We start from the raw sequence: 18,365 nt of genomic DNA on the forward strand, positions 1-18,365 counted from the left end.
ATTGTTTCTGAAAATCTGCAGTTTATGACTATTAGTGAAACAGTGATTAGTTTGACAACTACTGTCATGGGTTTCCAAAAATTAAATAATTAAAATGTGTATTTTTTATATCTAGTGTTTTGTGAATTTTGTATATTTGGGTGCGTACATTAGGCGCAAGCCTCGTAATGTTGTGTGAAACATCCTGTATGTATGTAAACAGAGTAAAGATAAAAAAATTATAGCTACATTAAGGCAGATCAGTGTCAATGTTAGTGGGTCAATGCTGTTATAAAAATTGTTTAAAATGTTGTCCTTAGATGGCAATGCACGCTTGAACCTTCCAGGTTAGAGAAACTTGGGTTTGTACACATATTCCGTGTGATTTCTAATTGGTGATACTCTTTGCATCACAGGGTATTCATTGGTATTCATACGTACACTAATTTGGTGACCGCCTGTAAACACTAATAATTTTTTTGTGCACAAAGTTATACTTTTTTTGTGCATAAAAACTTGCACGGTCAACATTCATTGATAGTTTTACTTCCACCTAACGGCAGATACACTGAACGGCTCGTGAAAACCATGACAAAAAAATGGAATTTTTTTTTTGTAAGTATACAAGGTTCGTTTGGTCTTCAAAATGACTTTTCATAACAAATTATTTTAGTAGTTAGAATATTTGCTCGTAATTCGCAAACACCCTCTATATTTTGCCACGAGTGGTTACCCAAAGTTTCGGAACTAATCATTATCAGTATTATCACTATCTATTAATAATTATTTTTGCATTGTGTGACATTTGGAATAATTTGTAGATTACAAGGTTTTTTTTGGCATTACGAAAATCAAGTTGGAATTATAGGCTTTCGTGGCCAGTGTCAGATTGAAAGCTTGGTCTTTTTGGGTTAGACCGCGTGAATTTATAGAAAAAAAGATCAACGTTTTGCCCGCTCTTGTGAGGAGCAACTTCAGAACAAATATTTATCATAAAACCGGTCATAATATCCTAATTGACAATATTTCTATTCTAACAAGAATTATTTTCTTTACCTTTTCCAAAATCCTAAGTAGAAAACATTGACATGCTCTTTATAGCATTTCGAATAGTGCGATCTCCCACCTCCCAGCCAAACATGCAACGACTATCCCCAACCCCACCTACATGTCCCACCAATCCAACGTCGTCTTTTCCCACCACCAATTCAACGCATCTATAAATCCCGCTGTCTCTTCAAATTCCTGTAGTTATGATTTTGCCTCTGGTACTGAGTTACCGTGATATAAACCTTCCCTTTGTGCTAAAGATGCTCTTTACAATGCGGGCAAACGACCTTTCTTTATAAATTGACGCTAACTCAAAGAACCCAAATTTCAATTGAAATTACAGGAATTATACAGTGTGTTTCACATAATTTTACGAGACCTGCGCCTGAAAGATGCAATCAGTAATACATATTCCAATACGAATTCGATTACAAATTTTGAAAAATTAGATAATCTTCTCTAGTTTGTTCACCCTTTAAAAAATTGCAACGTTTTTTGTTAGTTAGAGATTAAGATAGATAAACTAGAATCATATTCATGCAATTTCTTGATAATACAAATAATAATTGTTTCTAAAAAACTGCAGTTTATGACAATTAATAAAACAGTGATTAGTTTGACAACTACGGTCATGGGTTTCCAAAAATTAAATAATTAAATGTGTATTTTTTGTATCCAGTGTTTTGTGACTTTTGTATATTTAGGTGCGTACATTAGGCGCAAGCCTCGTAAAGTTGTGTGAAACACCCTGTATAATGAATTAATAAAATGTCAGTGGATTTTTTTTAGAATAAAAATTAGTTGTACACATTTTTTTTAAGTTAACAGCATCTCGTTTTTCTACTTGCTGTCAATTGCAATAATTCTCATTAAGCCTTGAGTGCCTTAATGAGAATTGTGATGAAAGCCTCGTTATCGATTAAGCGCGAGTCCTCGCAAAGACCTTCCTTGAACCTTAATTCAACCAAATACAGAATATTACATCAAATATTTACGAAGGAGTTGTGCGACGACATCACCCATAATAATAAGAGTCTGCCATGTGTGTGTATTTACATTCGTAGGTGAAGCGAGGGTGATTGCGGTCGGACGCTCCAGGGTGAGGTTTTAGACATAATGATCTATGCATACCCAACGGTAACCGACCACTGGACAGGATAAACGATAGCTTTAGATGGGGGCCCATCAGTTCTGCCAACCTCTGCTGTTATCCCGCCACTTTGGGCCCCTATTAGGCCAAATGCTCAACATAACACGTTTCTTGATTAATTAACGTCAGATACGAAAAAATTACCAAACGTGATGAAACGCGTCGTAATTAGAGGAAACTGATCGAAAAGCTGAGTGTATATTTAGAAAATGTATTTGCTTTCACATGTTCTCCAATTAAATCAACTGAATAAACAAAGAGACGAGTTTCTAAATTTTATAGACAATTTTGACTAAAATATATAAAATATTTACACAAGCCGGCATGAAAGCACACGATCGTAAACCGTGCGTTTGCTCTGTGTTAAGTAAATAAGTTTTCCAGTAAAAGAAAAAAAATCTCTCTGACCATCGGTTTTTACGCCGCGTGAAAATTCGCTGAAACGAAAACGAAGCGCTTGTCCGACATTTTTGTCTGCAGTATTGTGTGGTATTGTAATAACAGCGCCAACAGTAAAGCATATTAAACCCTTCTAATTGTCTGGCTTCATCCCTGTGGAAATCTATTGTAATTTGATGGTTTACTTCGGAGATATCTACTTGCAAACGTAACACGAACATCCACACAAAGTTTAATTTAATGTCAAGGCAGCGGTAATTATTATCATTCTTATTTATCTGAAATTTTCGATTCGGAAAGGAGATGACGAGAAAAATGTCGGGAGTATCCATACAGAATTTTTTTTTCTATTGAAACTCAATGAGACGTGTGAAATTCTCGTAGAGCTTGAGGATTCGTGCCAGTTGCTGTGCGAAAAAAAGTTGTTAGATAATGGATTAAAAAGAACCTAATGACTGGCGAGACACTTGGGTGAAAGTTAATATTCTGAGCCGTCTGCGATTTTTATATCAAACTCTATTATTTAAAACATGCTTTTACACAAAAATCTATGTTTATTAATAGTAACTAAGCGCCAATTATAACAAAACCTCTAATGCATTTGTAATAATTAACTTTTATAGATTTCCTACTTAGTAATAAAGAGTTTTAGAACGTGAGAACAAATAATTAAATAATTTTTTCTCTATATTTTAACGTTTTTGGCACTTCTAATGGTACTAGACACTTACAAAAGTGCATAATAGTATATTATAATACTAGTTTATAAGCAATCCTTTAAAACACGCACGACGGGCTTAAGAGCACGACGCGTCAGCGGAGTGTTTTTAACGTCGTAAGTGTTTTAAAGGCGCTTATAAACGAGTGTTATACGCTATTTTTTATTATTCCTGCCCATTTATGATCTTTTATGAGCATTGAAAAAATGTGAACACAATAAAATTATCAAAGGTTGTTTGTGAATCGTTTTCGTAGAGACGGTTGCTAGTTTACGTTGTTAAGCACATTTTTTCACGTTGTAATTGGTCCAGACATTTTACTATTTCTTGTTACCTAGACAACTTAAAAATTTCAGCGTGCTATAAAGGCCAAATTACGCACGCTGCAGCGTGTTTTAATTTAGGATTATGATGCAGGTATAATAAAAAAGATTATAAAGACAAGTATAAAAAAAGTTTTTGAAGAATAGCCTAAGTAAAAATCTTAAAAATGATCAAAGTAAAAATATTCTTTTAGACGTAAATAGTGTTTGTAATATTGAGTAATTAGGGTATCAGGTCAGGTCGCGTCCAGAAAAAAATTTCAAGTAAGATAAGATACCAGGTACATAAAAAAATGCTTAAAAAAATTCTACAAAATTCTAAAAAAAAAATTGACATTTTTTATGTCTGTTTAATGATACTGATAATCTTGTATATGTTTTTTTATAATTATTTAGTACAAAAATTTTGCCAATAAAAGCCACAAATAACTTGAAACAAAGTTACAGCTTCCTTGTTTCCTCTTCTAATAGCCTGTAGCAAAAAAACTTGGAAAATTATTTTTCCAACAGAAATAAATACACCCAAAGTGCAAAATTTAAACTCTCAAAACTCAAAAATGCATAAGATGTAGAAACGCAAAAAAAATTAATTAATTAAAGCCAAACCAGTGACCGGAAACGTGAAGGCGCAGCGGCGAAAAGTCTCGCTTTCTAGCAAGTAAATCTGAATTTAGACCCCAGTAAAGTCAATAATTTTTCTCTAATTCTAATAGGCATAATAAGAAAATCATAAAAACAAAAAAAAATATCAGATAAAATTTATAAGCCACATAATTGTTAAAAAAATGTATATTATTTTTTTGGAATGTTAAACATTTTATTGAAAAAATATTTTGTCTTTTTAAGACAAATATAATTTTTTCCCTTTTCAACAATGTTACTCTTTTCATAGCTAATTAACGTTTAGCTGTTATGGAAAACACGTTTCCATCCACAACAAACTTTTTACGACTGTGCACCAAATCACATCATCAAAGTTTCAGTCAACAGCTTGCATTTTATAATTCAGAGAAATGTATGTTTTCCCTAACACAAAATATCACTTTTCAATGACATGTTAATAAAAATTTTAATTCATTAAAAGTTATTAAAATATTTATATAGCACTTTTGGGGTAGTGTTACAATTTGATTATTCTTGTTGTTTTCCCAAAGTTTTCATGAAATATGGAGATATTTGTCGACGTTTGAAACAAACTGATTCGTTACAAACCAGCTGCTTTCTCTAATTCTCAACATTATGTTATAAATATTTATGTCAATTTATAGCCGTCATGCACCCGGCACACAAACTGTGCAAAAATACCATAAAATATTAACGACTGCAAATGGGGCAAGCAGTATGTAAATATGTTACTGACAAAGAGCATTAATCATTGGCTTGGGCCCGGGTTAAAATTAATCACAATTAAAAAATTATTTAACTAGAATTCAAATTTTCTCGAAAATTTTGCTTAAAACATCGTAATTAAACTTGGATTTTGTGTTCAGTGTAGTTTTAGTGCCTCATCCCCTTACAAAGATTAATTTTTTACAAGTTGTGAAAAAGTTCTAATTTGCATGCACGAAATGAAAGAGATAAGAGGACAGACCTTTATCAGCACAATGTGTTACAGCGAAACTTCCAAAACGAGTGCAAGCTTTCATTTGCACAGTCATTTTATTTAAATTAGACCATTGCGAGTTCGAACTGCCTCTTTACTCTAGCTTTATTTTATCTTTATTTTAACGGTTTAAAAAACGTGGCACTTTCACACAGAATAAATTTTGTTAAACTAGAGACATTTAAAAAATATCAGAAAAAAGAATAAGCAGAAGCAAAAGATTCAACTGGATTGTTGTGACAGCTCAATTTAAAACGTGAGCGTAAAATTATAATTTAATTTAAAGTAAATCCATTTGAAAAACTTCCCAAAGCGATGCAATTCTGTGATAAATTCACTGGATGAAAATTTGTCCAAAATGTTAGTGTCGGCCTAATGAGATTTCCTTTTACGCAAACATTATAGCACGTTTAACACCGTTCCCAATTACCTTCGGCTTTTTACGACTTTCGCAGCCATAAATGTCACACACTTGTTTCCTTAAGACGTCTCTTTTCCTTCGATTCAATTACTTATTAACTTTTGGTTTTTTATTCAATTATAAAACTTGATAGCTTGATTTAAATATCACGAAAACAATAAACAAACCAGATTGTGAGTTTGCACTTTGTCATAACTTGAAATTAAAAATGAGCACGAAAACCGCCTCGAAAAAAGAAAAACTCGGGGAAAAGTTGCAAGGTTTTATTAAAACTTCCAATTGTGTTTGTCTCTCTAATCAATTTACGCTTTCTCGGTTGTCTTCTGATTTAATCCAAACTAGTAATTTCATGCATTTTCATAATCGGGAACAAAATAGAAAAATTAAAGTTGTTGAACTCATTATGCTTTGATAAGATTTGTGGTCAAATAATTTTTTTATGAGAAATAAATTGATTATGAGAAACAAATTGATTATGAGAATGCGTTGAAATTAGTTTGAGGACATTGGGACAAATGTTTGTTTTGCATGTCTACCAATATCAGTTAGTGTAAAACCATATACAGGGTGATTCACGAGGAGCTTGACCAAATTCTCGATGCAACCAACATTACAGTTGTCGCAAAATAACTTGCGAAAAGTAATGGTGGTTGCATCGAGAATTTGGTCAGGCTCAACTCCTCGTGAATTGCCTTGTAAATATACAGAGTGACCCAGAAATACGTGCAAGCTCCAACTTTTTTTCTATCCAAGCTGTCGACTTGATTTTTTAACGGTATGAAAGAAAAGGTGTGAAAAAAAATTGTAAAATATTTTAGGAGGTAATAGTATGGAGTAAAACAAACAAAAACAAAAAAGTTTTAATAAACATGGGTCCGCAAAGTAACGATTTTAGATTGAAAAAAAATTTAAATAAACAATTTAAAAAACAAAAGAATAAAAACGAGAAGATCAAATATAAAACTGAGGATGTCGAAAAAAAACTAAAGAAAATGAAGATTATGATCAAGGAAAGAAGATTTAATTGACAATTTCATAAATTTTATTCTTTTTTGGTCATACGTTTTACATATTACGTACCGAATTTTGTTAAGCTCTTTTGCTTTTTTAATATACTTACAGTTTTTTAAAGTTTTAAGAATAATGGTCTGGTATGTAATGTGTATTTTATTCCCCTATTACAATGTAAAACACAAAAATAGATACTTTTGTGTAATTTTGACACCAAAGTAACCTGATTTTAGTTCACTTGAAATCCCCTGTAATGTTTTGCGTACATTACCACCTATGATTAGTAGATTAGTACCATTATTATTTGGTATATTATTATCTTAAAAAAAAAAACGAAAAATTCGTGTTTTTTTTAATTTTGACACTAACAAGAACGGATTTACCTCCACTTGAAATATTTTAGTAGTATTTTGGTCTATTGTAACTACTGTGATTAAGAACTAATATTTTTAAATAAAAAAAACGTCGTTTCATTTGTTTTGCTACCGACTTTACCAATTTTGAGTCCACTTGAAGTGTTTTGGATTAAATAAAAACATGAAAACTTAATCTGAAATAAATGAGACAAATTATTTTAATAAAAATAAAAAATAATGATGTGAAATTTGAGAATAATATACGGAGAATAAAAAATTTGTCATGGCATAACAAAAAAAGCAAACCAATCTGGCAACACAAAAAATAAAGAGGAAACTTATTATTTATATACGAAACAAAGAAACAGTGGTTGACCTGAAACCTGAAATAGTAATTTAACAATTGGGAAAACATATAACAAAAAAATTTAGAAAACAAAAAATAAAAACGATACAAGAAAAGAAACGTAAAACAAGAAAATCACAAAAAAACTACAAATGTCGAAAAAATCTGAAGAAAGTAAAGATAATGAAAAAGATAAAGAAATTCGGAAGATATACGTGACAATTTCAAATTTTATTTTTTTGTTTATATGTCTTACTTCATGTTGTACTACTTTTATGCTATTTTTCTTATTCTTTTTTAATTCTTACATATTTTTAATGTTTTTAGAATTTTGGTGTAATGTTTAATATGTATTTTTTGTAACATAATACTTATTACGATGTAAAACATCACAGAAATGAAAATGTCTTAATAAACATGGGTCCGCAAAATAACGGTTTCGGAGATATCGAAAATTATTCGTTTTTTAAAACATTTATTTGCAATCTGTTTCAACAAAAAAGAGAAAATTTCAGTTTAAATTCTAAAAATTTTCATATTCCATATCTCCGAAACAGTTACTTTGTTTATTAAAACTTTTTTGTTTCTTTTAATCCATACTCCTAAAATATTTTACAATCTAAGTTCTGTTTTTTTTTTTTTTTTTTAATAAAAACCCCAAATTTTTGTTATATTTTTCGATTCGTCACTAAATTATCGATATAACTCATTCGAGTTCTTAGAATTACATACATGTAATAATTTTTAACTAACTTATATCAATTTATGTGCAAAATAAAGTCGTGCACCAAAAAATCATAACTTCAGAACCATTTAAAATAACTTAACCAACTTTTTCCAAGTCGATTTCTTTTGAGCTAAAGACGAACTCAGAGTCGATGTTTCATAGCCTACTACATTTTTTTTTTAAATGACAAATTACAAATGGCAATAACTCAACTTTTTCAAACACTGGTTGCGCTAGAACTCGCGCCCCGGAGAAAAATTTCAAATAAGGTAAGATACCAAGAACATAAAAAAAATGTTTAATGTTTTTAAATTCTATCTGTCAAAAAATTTGACATTTATTTTTTGACATTTGACATTTTTTTTTATGTGTATTTAATGATACTGATGATCTTGTATATGTTTTTTTACAATTATTAAATAAAGGTACAAAAATTTTGCCAATAAAAAAAGCCACAAATAACACTGAACAGAGTTACAATTTAGGATACACCTTCCCTGTTTCCTCTTTCAATGGCCTATAGCAAAAAACATGGAAAATTATTTTTCCAACAGAAATAAATAGAGTCAAAGTGCAAAATTTAAACCGTCATAACTTAGAAATTTATATAGATATTTTTTTTTAAATATTTTTTCCATGATCCTTATATGGCATTTTTCTCGTTCTGGCGCACCTGTATAACACCTTAGTTTTTTTGTCAATATAGAGTTTGTGAAGTCTCCTTTGTAAACTTTGTGAGATTTTTGCAAAATAATAAATGTTGATTGTTTTTTCGAAAACGGATATTTCACAATAAAAGAGAATAAAAAAAACTCAATCAAAAATAAAATACACTGCCCGCCAAAATTAACTGGACAACTAAAATTTTGCGATTTTTCACATTGCAATATTTTTTTTTACTGTGTTTTTATACTGAGTTGTGGTGTGGGGCAGAGACAAACTTAAGTTTCTTCTGATTTCAGATTATTGTCCGTTCTTTTCTGAATTAGACCAATTTGTTTCAAAATTTTATCTTCTGGTGCCCCAGAGATACAAAGCATTAAAAAAAGACGTTGGTTTTCTAATGTTTCTAAATATTCGTCCAGAAAGCAGGCTACATAAAAAGGTAGTTAAATCGAAAATTATTGCTTATGTCACCAAAAGAGCACAATTACGTCATTAAACACAAAAAATCTGAAAAATTTGGAACTTAAAAGGATTACAACAAGCAAAACGATTATTTATTTGAAGCTTCCATGCTATTTTGGCACATTCGGCCTACTTAATACGAACATTTATTGAAATCAGGAATGTAATGCTTTTTTTGAAGGTTTATATCTCAAAAACTAAAATTATGGAAAATATGGTATACATAACTTAGAAAAGAACGGGCAATAATTTGAAATCAGAAAAAAACTTAAGTTTGTCTCTACCGCACACCACAGCTCAGTATAAAAAACAGTAAAAAAAACAGTGCTTTCGTCTTTTAGGTATTACATTTACAAGACAAAACCAAAAACTAGAAAACTAGAAAATTCATCAAAATCCGGCAAAGAATAAACAAAAATATTGCAAAGTAAAAAATCGCAAAATTTTAGTTGTCCAGTTAGTTGTGGTGGGTAGTGTAATTGTTTTAAGCTTACCTTAAATTAACCTTGCCAGTTTTGCGTCCAAACTGAAGTCATAACTGACATCATCAGTTCAATCGGCAACAATTAAAAGTTTCCTTCAGCCAACATCGCAACATTATTTACTCTGCAAAGTTCGCCTTCACCTGAAAAATAGAATCCAATTAGATGGCAACTTCTCGGAACAGTATCAAAACTTTGAATACAATTCCGGAAACTTATCGATTGCATTGTTAAACTGACTGATTCCAAACAAGGATATATATGGGTCTAGTTAATTTTTTGCAAACACTGTGTATGTGAGAAGAAATCGGCGATAAGCTCATCACAGTCGAGTTGTTCCTTTCATCAACACACAAACGCGTTATTTTCTATATGATTCAGTGTTTTGTGGTCCCCGCCATTTTGCTTCCGTTTCATATATCGTCGGAGCCCCCGAAGGCAGCTCAACCAGAATCACGTTTCGTTGTTTTTCACGCCATCACAAATTAATGCCTTCGGATAATTCCGTTCGCATCAGTCGATCCATAGCGGAAAATACATTTTTGATGTGCCGTTTCCATCATTAGAAGCGAGCAAACTGCAAATAAATCAACTTGCTGCACTGGAAACAAAACATTGGGGAATTTCTGATTTGATTTTCTTGACAAATGTGTGCTTGAAAATAAATAACACACAGAACATGCGAATATTTATTGGCAAAGCATTGAGTTTTGTGCAATTAGAAAAAGTTTTCCTAGTTGGTTGAAAACAAGGTGTTGCGAGGCGGGCTTCGTCACAAATACATTCACGCTGGCAACGACGAGATAAAACCGAATTTACATTTTACAAGTGCATAAACATACTTGAAAAATGTACTTCCAGTGAATTCTAAAACGTAAAATAACGTCTAACTTGATTTCTAGCCGACAAAATATAAACATAAAATTTTCGCAAAACACGAATTTGCATTTTACAAATTCACAAAAGTATGGGTTTCTAGTACTCCAGACCCGTAATCAGCCCATTTTTGTATTTTTATGCTAGATTTTAAAAATACACGACTTAAACTCTTCCATGCACAAAATATTCATGAAAAAAGTGATATTGCAAAAGTAAAAATCGGTATTTTTTCCCGTGGGAATATAAGTGGCACTTTATTCGGTGTTGCATGAAAAGAAAAATGTTGGTAAAAAACGTTTGCGCTATTGTTTGACATAATTTTCAATTGTTTTCCTTAAACAGAGTGATCAAATTGTGCAATTTTCAAAAAGTCATAATTGTACTTTTTATTATTTTTTGCACTATAGAACGCTTTTAGTTAGTTACCGCGTTTGTTTTGTATTTACTGGTTTCTATGATAAACAGAACGGTAAGTAATTTACTTACCATTTTGGAACGGTAAGTAATTTCAAACATTAATCAGATAAAATACACAAAACATTTATTGATAGCATAAATATTATTATAAACAATATAGTCCCAACAATATATTTTATATTAAAATTAAACGTACAACTACTACAATTACGAATTCCGCTGGCTTCTTTGTTAGTAGCGCTAACAGAAATTGTTGCTGAATGCGACGTGAATCCTCCGGCGTCTTCAATAGGTTTTTTTCACTAATTTCACTAATTGTTTCCTCACACCAGCTTTTAAAGATTTTATAGGCATTTTTATAGCGAAATCTTGATTTTTCAGGAATTAGTGATGAACAACTAATGTCCCACTTCCAAGCTTGTTTGATTTCACTGTCTACACCGGGGGATTCTGAATAACACATTTTTCTTGAGAAAACTCATGAAATGTTCTAAACTGTTTTTTCAAAGGTGTATTTTTTTCAAATTATCAACAAGCTTTCGTATAGGCAACATGAACCTCAACTATTGTTAACAATAATTCATTCAATTTATAACAATTCGTAAAACACCGTGGCGACACTTTAGGTAAAAATGGAATGACACAATTGGCATTTTTATTCAAATAATTTATTTAGATCAATGTAAAAATGTTTCTATCGTGGAAAAAACGTTATAAACATGACCAACGTTAAGAACTACCGCTCTCAGACAATTGTCTTCAATCGGTAAAATGTCCTTACCCTTCTTAATACTTAATATACTATTTACAATTTTTTTTTGGAATAAAATATTCCATAACTAGGATTTTGCATTTTTGAAAATTTTTCATATTGGTGTTAAATAAACTATACCAGGAAAAAAGTAAGATCCACACGTTTTTTCCTTAAACTTAAAAAACTTATTGATGAACTACTACAAAAATATGACATTTTATCAAAAATTTAATAACATTTTTTTTAATTTGTTTTGTTTTTGAGTTCTGCAAATTTTTTTTTAATGGAAACCCACTCCTTTTTGGAAACTCCTTTTTTAATGGAAACTCCTTTTTTACAAAATTTATGATCTAAGAATTGCAACTGTCATTTTATTTAATAATATAAAATGTGATTTAAAAAACACAATAACTCAAAAATAAAAAAAAAATATTCTCAAACACAATTACGTTTTTGTTTAGCTCTGGTTTATATCTATTCTCCACCAAATCGTATATCATTCAGTCTTAAAATCTCCATTTTTTTTCTTTTAATACTGGTCGAGAGTAACCTTTCTATTTTTTTCAACTTTTTTTATCAAACCTTTTTTGTAGTATTCCTAACATTTTGTAAAATTACGTTTCTTCTTATTGAAGTGTTCATAATTTTGCGAAAAATTGGCTAAATTAGACAGTTTTATTCAAAATTTTTCTTATCAAATAAACTTTTAGTAAAAAATATCGAAACACGTCACATACACCACCAGATTACATCATTCTAACAATATCATCAACATCATCATGACTAGCAGTTAAAAACTCCTCAATCGAATAGGACGATGTAAACAAAAGATATTTCATTATCTGTCATCAGCAATAATTATTATTTTCCTAAATCAATTAAAAAAAACGTCTAACCTGACTTATTTTTCACACTTTTTCAAAAAGTCATACAATCTCAAAAACGGTTTGATTTTTTTTTTTAAATCAGAGATGCCAAAACCCGTGCGTATAAATAGGTATGTACAGTTCTATCAACAAAGATTACACATTTTAGTTTTGATGAAAACGTAACAATTTTAAAAATAATTTTAAAAAAAAAGTTATCAAAACTATTTATTTTTAAATTCTAATATTAAATTTTATTTTTGGTGAAAAAACTAGATATTTTAATTAATAGAACTGTAAAAGTTTTATGTTTAGTATTAAATATGTGGACGTAATTATCAAAAAAAAATAACAGATACCAAGCTTAAAAATTAAGTTGTCAAGAATATTAATCACTGGTCTTAATCTCTTTTAATTTTCTTTGCCCATTTAATTACGGATTACCTCTGTATTAATCAAAGTGGGGCCCCAATTTAGGCGATATTTGTGTCAATTATTCACCCTAATAATCCCTTTATTGAATTTAAATGTTTGAGATAACAATTATACGAGTAGATCGTACTGTTGATCACCTGTCTCAGCCAAAGCGAAATTGCAATTAATCTGATTACCACTCACCCTAAAAATTATTTAAGTCCCACGAGTGTCACATTCAGGAATCTTGTTGGTTCGATATTCCCCCATTGAAAACAGAACAATTCAAAGAATAATCCCGTCCGAACGCTTGATTTAGTAGTCTAGCTTCGCTTGCAATAACAACATTTTTTAAATTCTCATATATTACCCTGAAAACAGTTTTGAATTCCTGCATAGCGAGCACAAAACCGTCAAAAGCATTGACGTGCACACGTATTTCATTAGGTTTTTTCAGCGTTTCTATTTCTTTCAGAGAAGTATATTTAAAATGCTCGACTATAAAGAGAAATAGATAACGGAGTAGGTGGCATAAAACGAAATGAAAAAACTTTTATCAGTGTTATGTATGCATGGTGATAATGTCGGGAGGCCAACTATGAGCCTTCTTCCATGCAAGTTTCGATCATTTTTAAGAGCGAACGTCTTGGCATTGTACCGGGAATTGGATTTTGTGCGCTGGAATGATAACAAATTGAAAATATAGCGGCTTGGGACAGTGATTTCGCAAATCTTGACTATTTCGAATGGGTGTTTGAGGTGTTATTAGTTTTTAAACTAATTTACATCAAACAAATTAACGCAACATGTACGAGTCTAGCCAACTTGAACAACTTTCGATAACTTTGGTTAAACTCCATTAAATGCAAATTGGGTTTTAGTTGAGACAGATAAACAGCATAAATTCCAAAAATATCACTCCTGAATCAAATTAAAGCTCGCGCAAAAACTTTCTTGTAAATGTAATTCAACAGCACTAACGTCTTTGTGTATTGTCATCGCGCAAAAAAGCTGACGAAGAGTACAATACCGCTGCAACATTTGCATACATTTTAGCATAACTTATTCATAAAACTGTATCTTACACAAAATAGAACTACAAACAGCAGGACTTTGCATATTGTTTTCATTTGGCTGCATCTATTTTTATATGGTGCCCTGTAAAAACAAATTGAATCGCAGATGCTCTTTTCTTTCAGAAATATATTAAACATGAGAGGTTTTAGAATGAAAAAAGCACACTGATCAATTCGTCCTAATTTACACAAAACGCGTTTATACCCAACATTATTGGTTTTAGAATTATTTAAATTAGATGCAATTACCTATTATTGCCAGGACGAACGAGAGATGAAAGAAAAGATAATTTACAAGATGCTACACTAAATTAAATTTGTTTTGGCGCTCTTAAAGGAGTGAATTATTTTTATTATGTGATCGATAAGTGGGTTTTATTAGAAAATGCTCGATTCCTCTTCTTCATTGCCCTCGAGAGTCTAGCAGACGGAAAGCAACACTTAAATTTATTAAACGAAAATAAAAAAACTATGGACTAAATTTTTTAAAGTTTTAAAACTGTTTTGGCACAAATTTGTAAAAAAAGTTAAATTTTTAATAACCAAAATTTCCAAAATCATCATTTTTAAATTAGTTAAAAAATTGAAACACTGTGTAACCAACCACTCTTTACAGACCAATTGGTTAACTTTAGAGACGATTTCAAACATAAATTAACGATATACAAGTCCAATTGTCGAGGTGATAGCTGAGGCAAATAAAACACTTAAGTAATATAAAATGACTTTAGTGCCGAGGTGCATACTAATTTTTTACCGAAATCGCAAATTTGACCAAAATTTATGTGATTTCAAAAAAATATTTTTTTCCAATTTGGTTGTCAAAGTAACCATTGTGATAAGTCATTTTAGTTGTCAAATGTGCTCAATTTTATCACTAGTTATAAAATGTGACATTATTATTTTATCACTAGTTTTAAAAAGTGTGATTAATATAATCAAGGAGTCAAACTTATTTATGATACAGAACGTTCCGTTTTTATTGTTACAAACTTGTACAGGTGATAGAATATTCAGTTTTAAGACAAAAGTTTCCTATGAACATGTATCAAAAAATGTTATCTAAGGGAGCTACACCCTCTGAAAAGAGTGTGCTTTTAATAGGGTTTTCCCACTTTTTCAGAATAGATAAAATTACAAAAATTGGTACAGCTGACAACCTTTAAACACCTGAACGAATTCAAAGATTAAATGTCGAAATTTTTATTTAGGGGTGTCCTAAACTGGAGGAGTTTAGAGTAAAACAAATTTAATTTTAACATTTTATGCTGTTTAACATAAATTTTAAAATGATTTTACTCAAAAAGGGTATGTTGTTTTCTGCCACAACATTTGACTTCCATGCCCTGTTTCAGACACCGTCTTTATCTTCTTGGAATCGCACAATTTTTCTAAGTTTTTATAAGTAGAGTCGTATAATTCCTTTAATTTAAGTGGTAGCAAATTAGACCTTTTGCAATCTCTACGAAGTCTGAATCGGAATCTTCTGAATTACTAATTTTTAACTTTACTTTGCAAGACAGAAACACAATTTTTTCTGTTTACAAAACAAATAACACTATTTTCTAAGCAACGCTCCGACACTAGTATGATTTTGGAAAAATATTGAAATCACAGATTTAAAATTCGAATTTGATGCCTATGCTTTTCACAACCAAACTGGAAAAAATCTTGTATGAAACACGATGCAAAATGGCTCACGCTCATTTAGCAACTTGTTGCATAAATAGCTATTTTAAGCTACTGTTTTAGAACGTCCTAAAAATAATAATTTTCCAATGTAAAGTTTAAAATAGTCAAATTTTAAAATAAATATGTAGGTTACACACCTTAAATGGTCATTACAGCAGCAAAAAATTTTACAAATGTTAATATGTCAGTCAGATATGTGTTGAATTCAGTGAATGAGATTAACTAATGACATATAAGTTCAAAAAAAAACTACTTTTCGGACGATTTTGAAAAAAAAATAGTTTTCTAAAGCCACTGTTTTAAAACGTTTCAAAAATAATAAATTTTGGTCTTTATCACTCAAATTTTGTAATGTGATGTTTAAAATAATATGATTTAGAAATATACAATTTAATACACACCTTAAATGGTCATCACGTCATCAAAAATTCTTGAAAAAGTTAATATGCCACGCAGATATGTGTTGATTCTAATGGATGGAATTTTGGACCCAGATTTTAAGATCAGTACCTGAAACAAAAACATTTTTGTCATAGAAATGTTTTTTTTTTGTCTACTTTGCATTCGTACTGAGGCCCAGTACGAAACTGTTTTGGATTTCGTACTGAACAAAAACAGTGCTATAATAATTATACTAAAATGAGTTTCTATCGAACTGTCAGTGTCGGCCTAACGCAAATCAAATTATTCAAATACGAAATTTTTGTTGTTTGGTTTAATTAATCATCGCAAAAAATATTCAGAATAAACATTATGATTATCGTGGTGCTTACGCATACCTTTAGTGTATAACATTAGAACAGTATAGTTAATTGTAGACTTGTGGTAAACCTTTAGTTTTAATAGAGACAAAATGCCCAACGTTCCTTTCCCCATGTTGGCATGTAGTCAATTAAAAGTTTAAATATAATGGATAGTTATTTAATCAACAAGTTTGTTAATGAAAGCAATTAATAATAAAAATATTTCGCTATCATGGGAGCACCATCGTTAACTACAATACTTTTACTTTAACTATTTTTTTTTAAGCAAACAGACACAAAAATGGCATAATTGCGTTTTCCTCACAACTCTGCTTTCATTGTGGATAAACAATCAGAAACCTCTTGGGCTTGAAATTCATAAAATCTTCAGCAAACAACAATCACATGGGGTTAGCAATTTTACAAGTAGAAACGTCGTGACATTTGCACATGCGATATGAATCGAAAACTCAATTTAACGGTTTTCAGAGACTCTCAAACGTCTGTATATCCAGTAAAAATAGTTTCTTTCATGTCACGTTTTCACCTAATCACAATCAAAAAAGTCTTTTGAATCAAAACCAAAAAACATAACTTGTTACAGTTTTCAGATTAATAAAAGTTAAAATTGCAAAATAAAAATAATAAATAAGCTTTCGCAGAATCATCAAGTTTCAAATGTGCATCCTAATATTGCGTGCAACAAGTAGTTATTCGGAAATTTACAAATAATAATAAAAGGTTTTGCACTATTTCTTTCAATTAAATCAACAGTTAAGTGTTGAATTCTGACTATCTCAATAAAATTTACTTTTCGTTGAAAAAACCAATTCATAGTTTTTTTTTTTTAATTTCGCATTTTGAAGACTAACTTTTGCTTTAAGTTATGAAATGAGGTAATTCACAGCAAGACCAGTCGATAAATCTGCATGTTACAAGAAAATTAGCCAACTCGAGGCGTCGAGTTCGTTTGGTTACTTTTTCGTTGCTTTGATGAGGTCGTTATGTTAAAAAGGCAGTAAATTATCACAGAATGTAACAACGCAGTGTTTAGCAATTGTAATCGAGCAGCTATATAAAACGGGCCGATATACAAATTAATTCAGATAACGCCCAAACCAATAAATCACGTAACATTTTCCTGAACATAGATGTAGATGTGTCATATAATATTGACTAATTCATATTGCACAGAGATAACAATAATAGAATTACCGAGGGTGTGTAATTTGTTTGTAAATTAATTTCGTCCATAAACAATTAACTTTTCGAAGCGAAAGCTTTTTCATTTCCGTCCCACAAATTTCCCTAAACGACGTTTAAAAGCAATAAATCGATGATTCTTTACGGGCGGAAAGCAAGTGTTTGCTCGGTATTGTATTCCGATACAAATGAAATAAAACGAAATGGTTCAATTAGGGTTAAAATCTACCAGTCGTGTAGCGTTTAAACGCGATATTTGTACGGAAGTCTATAAACATTCCGTTTATTTTCTAAAAGCTACCAGGTAAACGAAACAATGCAAACTCTTGAGAGAAACTAAAATTAAAATAAATTTCAGGGGTTTTATTGCTGATTTATATTTGCATTGCACTGAACGAAACTTCGATATTGAATTCTCGTAAATTGCTTGAACTACTTAAAAATTTTTAGTCAACTTTATCAACGCCAACGACTCAAGTTCAAAAACAAACCCCACTTTGTACACAACATCCTACATTTGTATAATAAAAATATTTTTACAGATTTGTCAACAAGAAATTATCACCTAGGATTTGAACTTTTAGGAAAATAACGTTTTTTATGTTGTTGGTAACTATAATTTTCAGA

At 30.5% G+C, this 18,365-nt stretch overlaps 1 protein-coding gene across 3 annotated transcripts in view; it reads right to left on the reverse strand.

The window, feature by feature from the left end:
* Positions 1 to 18,365, reverse strand: part of LOC123004806 (slit homolog 3 protein-like) — a 76,915-nt gene that overhangs the window by 19,895 nt on the left and 38,655 nt on the right. The window contains exons 2-3 of one of the 3 annotated variants that reach the window (XM_044398247.1): positions 16,194 to 16,302; positions 9,707 to 9,837 (exon numbers count right to left, since the gene is read on the reverse strand). The gene's annotated coding sequence lies outside the window, so the exon portion shown is untranslated. Of the gene's footprint in view, positions 1 to 2,160; positions 2,285 to 5,211; positions 5,278 to 9,706; positions 9,838 to 16,193; positions 16,303 to 18,365 lie in introns of those variants that run through there. The other 2 variants (XM_044398248.1, XM_044398249.1) reach the window with 2 other exon arrangements.

Source organism: Tribolium madens, unplaced genomic scaffold (assembly GCF_015345945.1).
Source record: "Tribolium madens isolate multiple individuals breed KSU strain unplaced genomic scaffold, Tmad_KSU_1.1 Scaffold_20;HRSCAF=117;Tcas5.2_LG4, whole genome shotgun sequence".
NCBI lineage: Eukaryota > Metazoa > Arthropoda > Insecta > Coleoptera > Tenebrionidae > Tribolium > Tribolium madens.